Source organism: Pteropus medius, unplaced genomic scaffold, assembly GCF_902729225.1.
Source record: "Pteropus medius unplaced genomic scaffold, Ma_sr-lr_union100, whole genome shotgun sequence".
Taxonomy (NCBI): Eukaryota; Metazoa; Chordata; class Mammalia; order Chiroptera; family Pteropodidae; genus Pteropus; species Pteropus medius.
This window is the reverse complement of record NW_024352784.1, coordinates 16,532,623-16,541,465: the sequence shown is the minus strand read 5'-3', so window position 1 is coordinate 16,541,465 and position 8,843 is coordinate 16,532,623. Positions and strand designations below refer to the sequence as shown.

The 8,843-nt window shown below is 32.6% G+C and overlaps 1 non-coding gene across 1 annotated transcript; it reads left to right on the top strand.

Moving 5' to 3' along the window:
* The first annotated feature begins 8,453 nt into the window (after positions 1-8,453).
* Positions 8,454-8,560, top strand: LOC120590685 (U6 spliceosomal RNA). Its single transcript, XR_005649743.1, has one exon. It is a non-coding gene; the product is annotated as a U6 spliceosomal RNA (small nuclear RNA).
* The last annotated feature ends 283 nt before the right edge of the window (positions 8,561-8,843 follow it).

Here is an 8,843-nt window from a genome sequence, read left to right as displayed (position 1 = left end):
CTGTCAGCTTCTTTGGATTCTATTCTCTACACAGCAACCATAATGTAATAACCCGCATAAAGAGAATTCTGATCAATTTCTCCCCAGCTCAAGAATCTGTAATACTCTCATACAAAATCCACTGATTAAAAGAATATATGCTGGAGCCAAATTTATAGCTAGAAATTTTGATCGTACCACTGTTTTGCCCTGTCTTGCCTTGTGACTATGGTTAAGTTCTTTAACTCTTCTATGTCTCAATTTTATCATGTGTAAAATGTTAATAATTAATGCACTGAACTCATAACATTATTATGAGGGTTAATTGAGTTAAAATTGGTAAAGATTTTAGGATGATGTTTAGCACAAAAGAAGTGCTCTGTACTTGTTAATTGTTTTTCATTGTGCTCAAGAGGCCCTGCATGATCCAGTTCTCCAATTACCATCTGACACTATCTTGTTCATTTGCTCAAATATTGATGGTCTCTCTTTATTTATCAAGTATGGTTGCAAAATCCATTTTCAAATCTCTCTACCTAGAAGGCTTTGGAATTATACATATATACGGCAAACCACAGTGAATTCCTTGGATTTCTGCTCATATAATATTTTATGAGAGAATTCTTTGCTAACTCTTCATATAAGAGAACATACTTAGTCACATTCCATCTTCATATGCTGTGACATTTTTTATATTGAGTAGTACCTATTGAAAAATAAAGTTTCCTTCTATATATTTGGACATTATCTATCTTCCATGTTAGAGTTAACTTCCATGACAGCAAAAACTGAGTCTGTTCAGTGCTATCCTCCATAAACCTAGAAAGATGTATGGCATGTAATTAGGGCTCAACAAGTACTTGTTAAATTAGTCTTTCAATAATTAGAAGCACTTATAATAATTCATAGGTGTTTTCTCTAATAGGTGACAACTAATTAATATGTAAAAAAAGCTTCATATTAGTGGGATATAAGAAAGCCTGAATATAATTAACATTAATTTTTTTTAGATTTCATAAAATAGCATAACTAATTTTGCCACAAATTAATAAGTTAGGTACTTTTTTTCCAAGAGTTTAATTTCCAGGATCCCTATTAATCCAGGTCTGATTCCTACAATAACTGTGATGACAGTAATTTTAACACATCAAAGACATAACGGCCATATGTCTATGAATAATTACTAAAAAATTAAATTATGTTTAGTAAACTCCACTTAAGAAGTTAGAGGTGTATGTAAACCATTTTTAAAGATTTTCATTAACATAAAATGCTGATTTTAAAACATTTCTTCCCTCCCAGCTAGAAAAAAATATCACTGTTGCCAGAACTCATCATTCTCATTTTTAGTGCATAGTTCTTTGTAGAGAAAACAAAGAACATGTTTAATGTTGTAGCTCTTCAAAAGAGTGCAAAGAATACTTACCACCAGAATCTTAGGCGATTTTTTTAAATCAATTTTTTTTTTTACCATCCTATTGCAGTTAGGCAGTGTCACAATCTAAACTTCATACAAAAGAAAAAAGAAAAATTTTGATAAAGCAACTTTAATTAAAAAATACTGCAGGACCTCTCCACAGTTGCTTGCAGTCTACCCTTCTTTCTATTATTACGTACTTGAATTATTAACTAAGGAAGAAGTGGACAGAATTCTAAGGAAATCCTGTTAAGGAGTTTGGTACCTCAAGATAAACGGAACGGTCAGTAGGATTAATATTGTGCTTTAAAGATTCCAGTTTTTACTTTTCAGCACTTTTTATTTGTATCAAATCATAGGTGAGAAGACAATAGCAGGACTCTAGGACAAATAAAGCAACAGGAAGAACAGTGAAAATTAAGGAAACAGTATTAGTTGAGGCTCAGTTCAGGAAACACACACCACTTTAGGTCATTCAGGCAGCAGGAACTTTAATAGAAAAGAATAAGTGCTTACGAATGCTTCTGAAGGGCTAACAGAGAAAGCTCAAAGCTAAAGGTTTTTGGAATCATCGTAAAATTTATGCTCCAGCAGAGTTACTATCTCTGACACAGTCAGAACCATGGAGAATCAAGAAGCCACCACTAGAAATACTGAGTTGAAGAACACACCACAATTTGCACATTTTAATCTCTCCCTCTTTTTCACCCATCCCCCTAATATTATGTTGTACACCTGAAACTAGTAAAATATTGTATGTCAACTTTAATTTTAAAACAAAGAACACACCACAGTAGATAGGATCCAAACAGTAGTGTGTGCTAGTAGATATGTGACAACCATCTGGGGTTGTCCCACCCCTAACTGGTTTAAAGCGTTTGTTAATTACTGTGGTATAAATAGCCCCACCTGTGCCTATGACAAACACCAGGATGAAGTCACTAAATACGAAGTTGCAAAGAAATGAGCAGCAACACATCATTACCTAGTATTTCCATAAAATAGATAAAATAAACGTAAGTAAATTCAAGTGCATAGGAAAGAATAAGATGTAGTAATTAGGAAGTTGTGGAATTTGAGTATTTATTACCTTGATTTTTAATATAATGTAAATTTATATAATTTAAAATTTAATAGCAGTGTGTTTAAAAGCCAGCTTGCAAAATTCCTAAGAATGTAGCTATAGACTCTCAAAAACCAATATGAGTTGGGTCTAGCACACCACTGTATACAAGGATCAAAAAGCTTGGGATAATGAGGCTGCCATCACTACTCTCACAACTGATTATGTTTAAATGAAAACACTTCCAAAAGTCTACTTTAGTTTTCCAGGTAATGTTTAAATGAAAACATCTGCTTTATACTATCGAGGTCCCCTTCACTGCCACAACTAACAAGGGGGGCATCATTTTTAGAAGTTTTTGTTTTCTAAGTCAATAATGATTATCAACATTCTCATCGCCTCCCCAGTTTCTAAAATACTCGCATTGGTAGTACTTTCATTGGAAATAGAAGAAGATGACGGAAAAGTATGTGAAGGTACTGGCAAGTTTATAGTTAGAATCAACATTGTACATAATATTTAAGTGCATAAAGAGTTGAATAAATAAAATTGAAAGTTCTGGTTTTAAAAGTTCTGCTGAACAAAAGTTGTAATATTGTCCTTCATCACAATTTATTCTCCTACACAACTGATAGCTTATATCAGGTACTATCATTGATGCTATTAGCAGAAAAAAATAATTGACATGGCCTCTATATTCCAGAAGCTATGTGAATATTTTCAATGCCCTTTATAGTGCCTTTCTGATCTGGTTAGTAGCTAACAATATCCAAAAATGTGGTTTCTCATTAATAAATCTCAGATTGGTAGGCTGTGAGAAATAAAGAAAACAAGGACTAGAAGAATAAAAGTGTTAAAAAGAAACATTTAGGGCATAGGTGGCTATATAATATCTTCCCCTTGATGAAGAAGGTATTTTGGAAACATGATAAAATTTCCAAAAGTCCATTAAATCTAGTACGTAAAGCATGAGACAAAAGTCTCAGTTATATTTCTCTAAAACATTTTTAAAATTACAAATTGTTCACCAAACTATAAAATATAAACAAAGAAAATGTAGAATGTCAATTTCATTTAGGACTACTATCTCATTAAAGTATCGGATATCCATTTCTATTACCATCCCTTCAGAAGTTTTAGTAAAGATACAGCTATTATCTGTGATACATATAAAATAAATTCAGTTACTAAATTTTCTTTGGCTGAATTTAGAATGCATTGGGCAGTAGAAGGATTATCTCTGTGTAAAATATTCCTATGAAAGTGAATTAAAATCATAGATTCTTTGCAAACAGAGCAGACATCGTTTAAACATCATCAGAAGCTCATTCCAATAATGAGGCAGGGTTTGATGAGAGAATGTGTGTTTATTGGAAACAAATTTCCACATGCACAAAATGAAACTCTAATTAGTACTGTCATTTTTAACTCACACATAGACTACATAGTTCAACTTTTTACTTTTCCTCGTAATTTGTATTTCTTCAAATAGATATGTTTCTCATTTTTGTTCAGCAAGAAACATGGTAGAAAAAGTATAAATTTGGGGATCGAATAGGTGTAGGTTCAAAAGTCCTATTTTTTTTTTTTTGGTAATTCCTCTCTGAGACTCAGTTTCTTTACATGTAAAAGTCAAAAAACACCTTCCTCGTGTGGATTTGGTACCCTTCTTATAAGCAGGTCTTTGAAAAAGTCAGACCTGTGAAGCTGTGAAGCATGTTCCACCATCTGGATCCAAGAGCATTCCCAGTAGGATGGGTCCAGTGGGAGATGTGTCTGGGGCCAATGATTTGAGATGACAATTCAAGAGATAGTAAAACCTCTGCCTACCCTGTGGATTTCAACACTTTTTTCAATTAAAAGAAAAATTTGTTATGATAGATAAAAATAAAATACAAAATTTGCTAACAACTATTTTTTCTTTCTTTTTGTATCATCAATAAATACTTCAGACATTCAAATATGCCTAGTAAAACATTTTTTAGTTTAAAATGACTTTTCAATATTTTTGAGAATATGAAACTTGAATCATTTACATTTTGAGTCATAACCAAAGAGATTTTCTTGGCATTGATATTTTGAAAGACACCTTTGTACCCACCACAAAATTTAATGAAATGTTTAAATTGCAGTGAAATGTATTCTCTCGGTAAACTATGTATTAAACTGTCATTTTTTGCTAGTTTAAAGTGCTTCTCAAATTTTTGAAAATATGAACATTGAATAATTTGCATCTTCTCTTGTACAGAGAAGGCACTCTTTTGGGTATGTACATAGGGAAAAAAGGGTAGAATGAAAAAAATACTCTCCCTGATTGAGCTTGCAATCTTCTAGGACAGCTAAAACACAGTTGCAAAAAAGAACATCAATAAAAACAAAGCATAATTCAAAGTTTTAAACAGAAAATTAATTCAGGGAGAATTTAGAGCAAGGAGCATCTACATTCAATTTGAAAATGAGGAAAGTACTCAAGGAAGATATGACTTTTGATGTGGTCCATAAGGTTTAATAAGAATTTGAGAGATAGAGTATGGGCCATGATTCTTGATTAAAAGCCACGTAAACTGATCATGTAGCTTTAAGCAAAAAGTAAACACATTGCAAAGTTATTGGGAGCTTAGAGAATCAATAAAATGCTGAAAGATACAGCTAAGAAAATATAAAAGAAAAAGCACATTTAGAGAATTGGCAGGAATCTTGCTAGGCAGCAAGGAAAATCTGTCCAGAAACCATAATAATCATATGCTATAGCCATTAAGCCATCACTATATAAACAACAACAACAACAACAAAATGTGCATCATTAATACCTTTTGCTTCTTGCATCGCTCTCCAGAGTCACCTAGAATAATCTATAGGCACCTAGTCAGCTATTTTAGGTGATAAGCTAGCAGCCTGGACTCAGGAACTGGGGAGTGGAAGAGTGAAAGAAAGGAGACCCCTGCTCTGTGACATCACAAGTAAGAGAACAAATACTGCTTCTAGCGATTTGGATACTAGTAATTCTGTAATTTGTATTGACATACTGTGTTATTTATATGCATTAAAACACAGATTTTTTTTTTTAGTTTAGACTACCTTTTCAATATTTTTGAAAATATAAACCTGAATCATTTACATTTTGAGTCATAACCAGAGCAACTTTCTTTGCATTGATATTTCGAATGAAAGGACTACTCATTTGAAAGGCATTTTCTCATTAAATAGAGTAAAAATTTGGAGTTAGCTACTAACTGTTTCGTTTCCCTGACTAGAGTAGAGTCAGAAATCTTGTCGAGCAACTGAAAATTACTGTATGCAACATGCCACAGATTTAACAATGATCTAACACTGATACACTTTGCTGTTTAAGATTGTACCTTTTTAATATGTTTGAATTATATAATGTCATTTTTATTTAAATTTTAAACTGTGTTCTGATTTATGTATAGTTTTCCCTGCACATAATTTTATTACAAAGGTATTAACATATATAGTTTTTATTCATTTACATTTTGATTGTTTTATAAAATGTTACCATATTTTTGTTTTAAAATGTATTAATTTTTTTACTTACTGATTTAGAATTGTGCCATTTTAAAAATAATAATTCTCTTCAAATAAATAACCAAATGCTAGTAATGTCATTTTGCTGTAGTACAGCTATGAGTAAACACTTTACAACAATACTTTCTACAATAAAAGAATTTCCCCCAAATAAAAATGGGTGTTTGTGGTAGAATAGGAGAAAAATTACCTGAGAGTTATCAAATGCAGGATCAGAGGCAGGAAAATGTAGGACATATTGGGAAATGGTGAGTTACTCAGCAGGAAGTTCCATTATAGAAGATAAACTTTATTTCTTTTGTCATATCTTTATTTTAGCCATGGAAAATGACATTCTTCTGAAAAAAATCTGAAGTGTATCATACAATTTTTTAAGTGGAATTCTGATGACTCATTGATAAAGAACTTGGCAATGGAGCAGATGCCATTTCTGAATACCATGGCTGATTAGATCATGTTTTCATCTTTATAGAAGGTAAGTGGACAGATAAAACTTACCTTCAGTGGACCATCCAACCAAGCATATGTGCAGAGTAATTACACAAGAGAGAGTCCAGATAAGTCAGCGGTAAATAATTATCATCATAAAATGTTCAATTATGCTGAAACCTTTCCAGGAAAGTAAAAGTGATCAAAGGATTGTAAAATGGAAAAGAGGATATTTCCAATACAAAACAAAGCAAGTGATTAAATGTATTCATTCTTCAGCAGGTAGAGGAAAGGATTTTAATGACCACTCAGGAATAAGTTCGAAAATATTTTTTAATGTGATCTCATGCCAAGAAAATGTTTAACATTTCGTTCTATCAATTTTCCATAAAAAAGGCTAACTAGTAATCCAAAGTAATAAAATCTTACTAACGTTAATAATATTTGAAAGGTTGCTAGTCACCGAACTAGTAGTTCTATTATTATCTGAGTTTAATGTTAAAATATTCAATCTATTATCAGCACATAAAGGCCTTTGTCAGTAGATAAAATACAATCATAACATCACCACCTTATGGAAGAAAACTACTTTCAGGTAAAGATCTCACTCAATTTTACAAATCTGAAAGTGCATATAGTAATTCTTTCATGTGGGCTTTTTAACAGTTTATTACAACAGCATAAAGTAATTTTCCTCAATCACTCAAGTTCAGCTAAATGAGACAGAGTATACTGCTCAAACTAGAATTTAAGCTAGAAAAGAATTAGTAATCTTCCTATAAAACTGCCGACTTTTAAATCCATTTATAGCTAAAACCTTGTTTTTAAATTCACATAAATAAGAGCCATGGATCCTTGATATCATGTTACAGTACTTTGTTTCCTGAGTGAGAGAAGGGAAATTGGTCCAATGATATTTGAAACTACTTAGAGGGTTTCTGTTCAGTTAGGGAAGAGGCAATAGCTAAAGTCCACAAGGATTAACAATGCTAGAATAGCATCGTCAAATGGCACCACTCTGATTTAGGACACAGAACTACTATTCCATTTGGAGAGCAAAAATAAGAAGTAATACTTGACTGGCACGTTAAGAAATTATTGTAGTAACTTCTGAACATCAAACCATTATATGCTACCAACATTTCCTATCAGCAAAGTAACAACTAATTTACATAACAAAAATAGCACCAATAAACGAATAAAACATTACATTAAAAGACAGGAGATTTGGAATCAAGTCTCCCTTTACTACCTACAGTTAGTTATGGGGCCAAATCACACCACGTTCAGGCCTCAGTTGCTTCGTACACCAGCTAGAAATACAAATACCTCTGTGCCTGAATATGGAGTAGACTAGGCAGTCTCTCGGAGTTCTTTCACTGATGACATCCATGATTCTGTGGTTTAATATGTTCATAGAAAAAAAATTATTTTTCATCCCCTTATTTGCAACACCAGTGAACAAAATGCTATCATTTTGATTCTAACAATACTACCATTTTGAATATTTATAATATGGCAAGCATTGTGTTAAGCATAAATTAATTTAATCCTCAATGTAAATCTGAGAGATTGCAATTAATTTCTCCATTTCACAGATGAGGAATCTAACATTAAAGAGATTAAGAAATTTGTTAAAGGTTACTAATGTTCTGAATAAAAAACAGATTTAAACCCAGGTCTCTCCCGTGCCAAAGTCACCACCCTTCTCCCTTGTGGTGGTTTCTCATGCTTACTAGCACTGAAAGGAGTTGCATTGCTGCAACAAGGCAACACCTATATTTGCCTCGGCTAGTTCTGAGGATTCTATTTTAGCCTTCTTCTTCTAAGAAATCTTCTGGTTAGATAAATTACAAGAGGCTTTTTGGTACTTTTAACTTTTCCAAAGCAATGCCACATATATCTTACTTTATTATCCCAAAATTTTGTTTACCACATATAATTGCTATGCCTGTTCTCATTTGGTAAATTAAAAAAAAAAGGCACAATTGAAAAAAAGTTTTAGAAAACTTTTCCAGTGCTTGCTTCGGCAGGACATAAACTAAAATTGGAACAATACAGAGATTAACATGGCCCCTGCACAAGGATGACATGCATATTCGTGAAGTGTTCTATAACAACTTTTCCGGATTCAGGGAATGATTAGTGTATGGTAAAAAGAGATCTGTACAAGTTGTTAAACAGAACTGAATCTTAAGCCTGGGTGTTCCAATTACCCTCCAGGTCTCTTCCCACCACTGTATATTTTTTGCTTTCTGGTTTCCTATAGCCTGTGGTCTTTGCTGAGTACTGCACCCAGCAGCAACAGCAGCAGCAAGTCTCGAAGCAATAGTACATTTTTCAGAAAGACATACTAGCCAGCGAAGGATCCCTTCAAGCTCATGATACACATCGTAAAGAAAAGTAAGT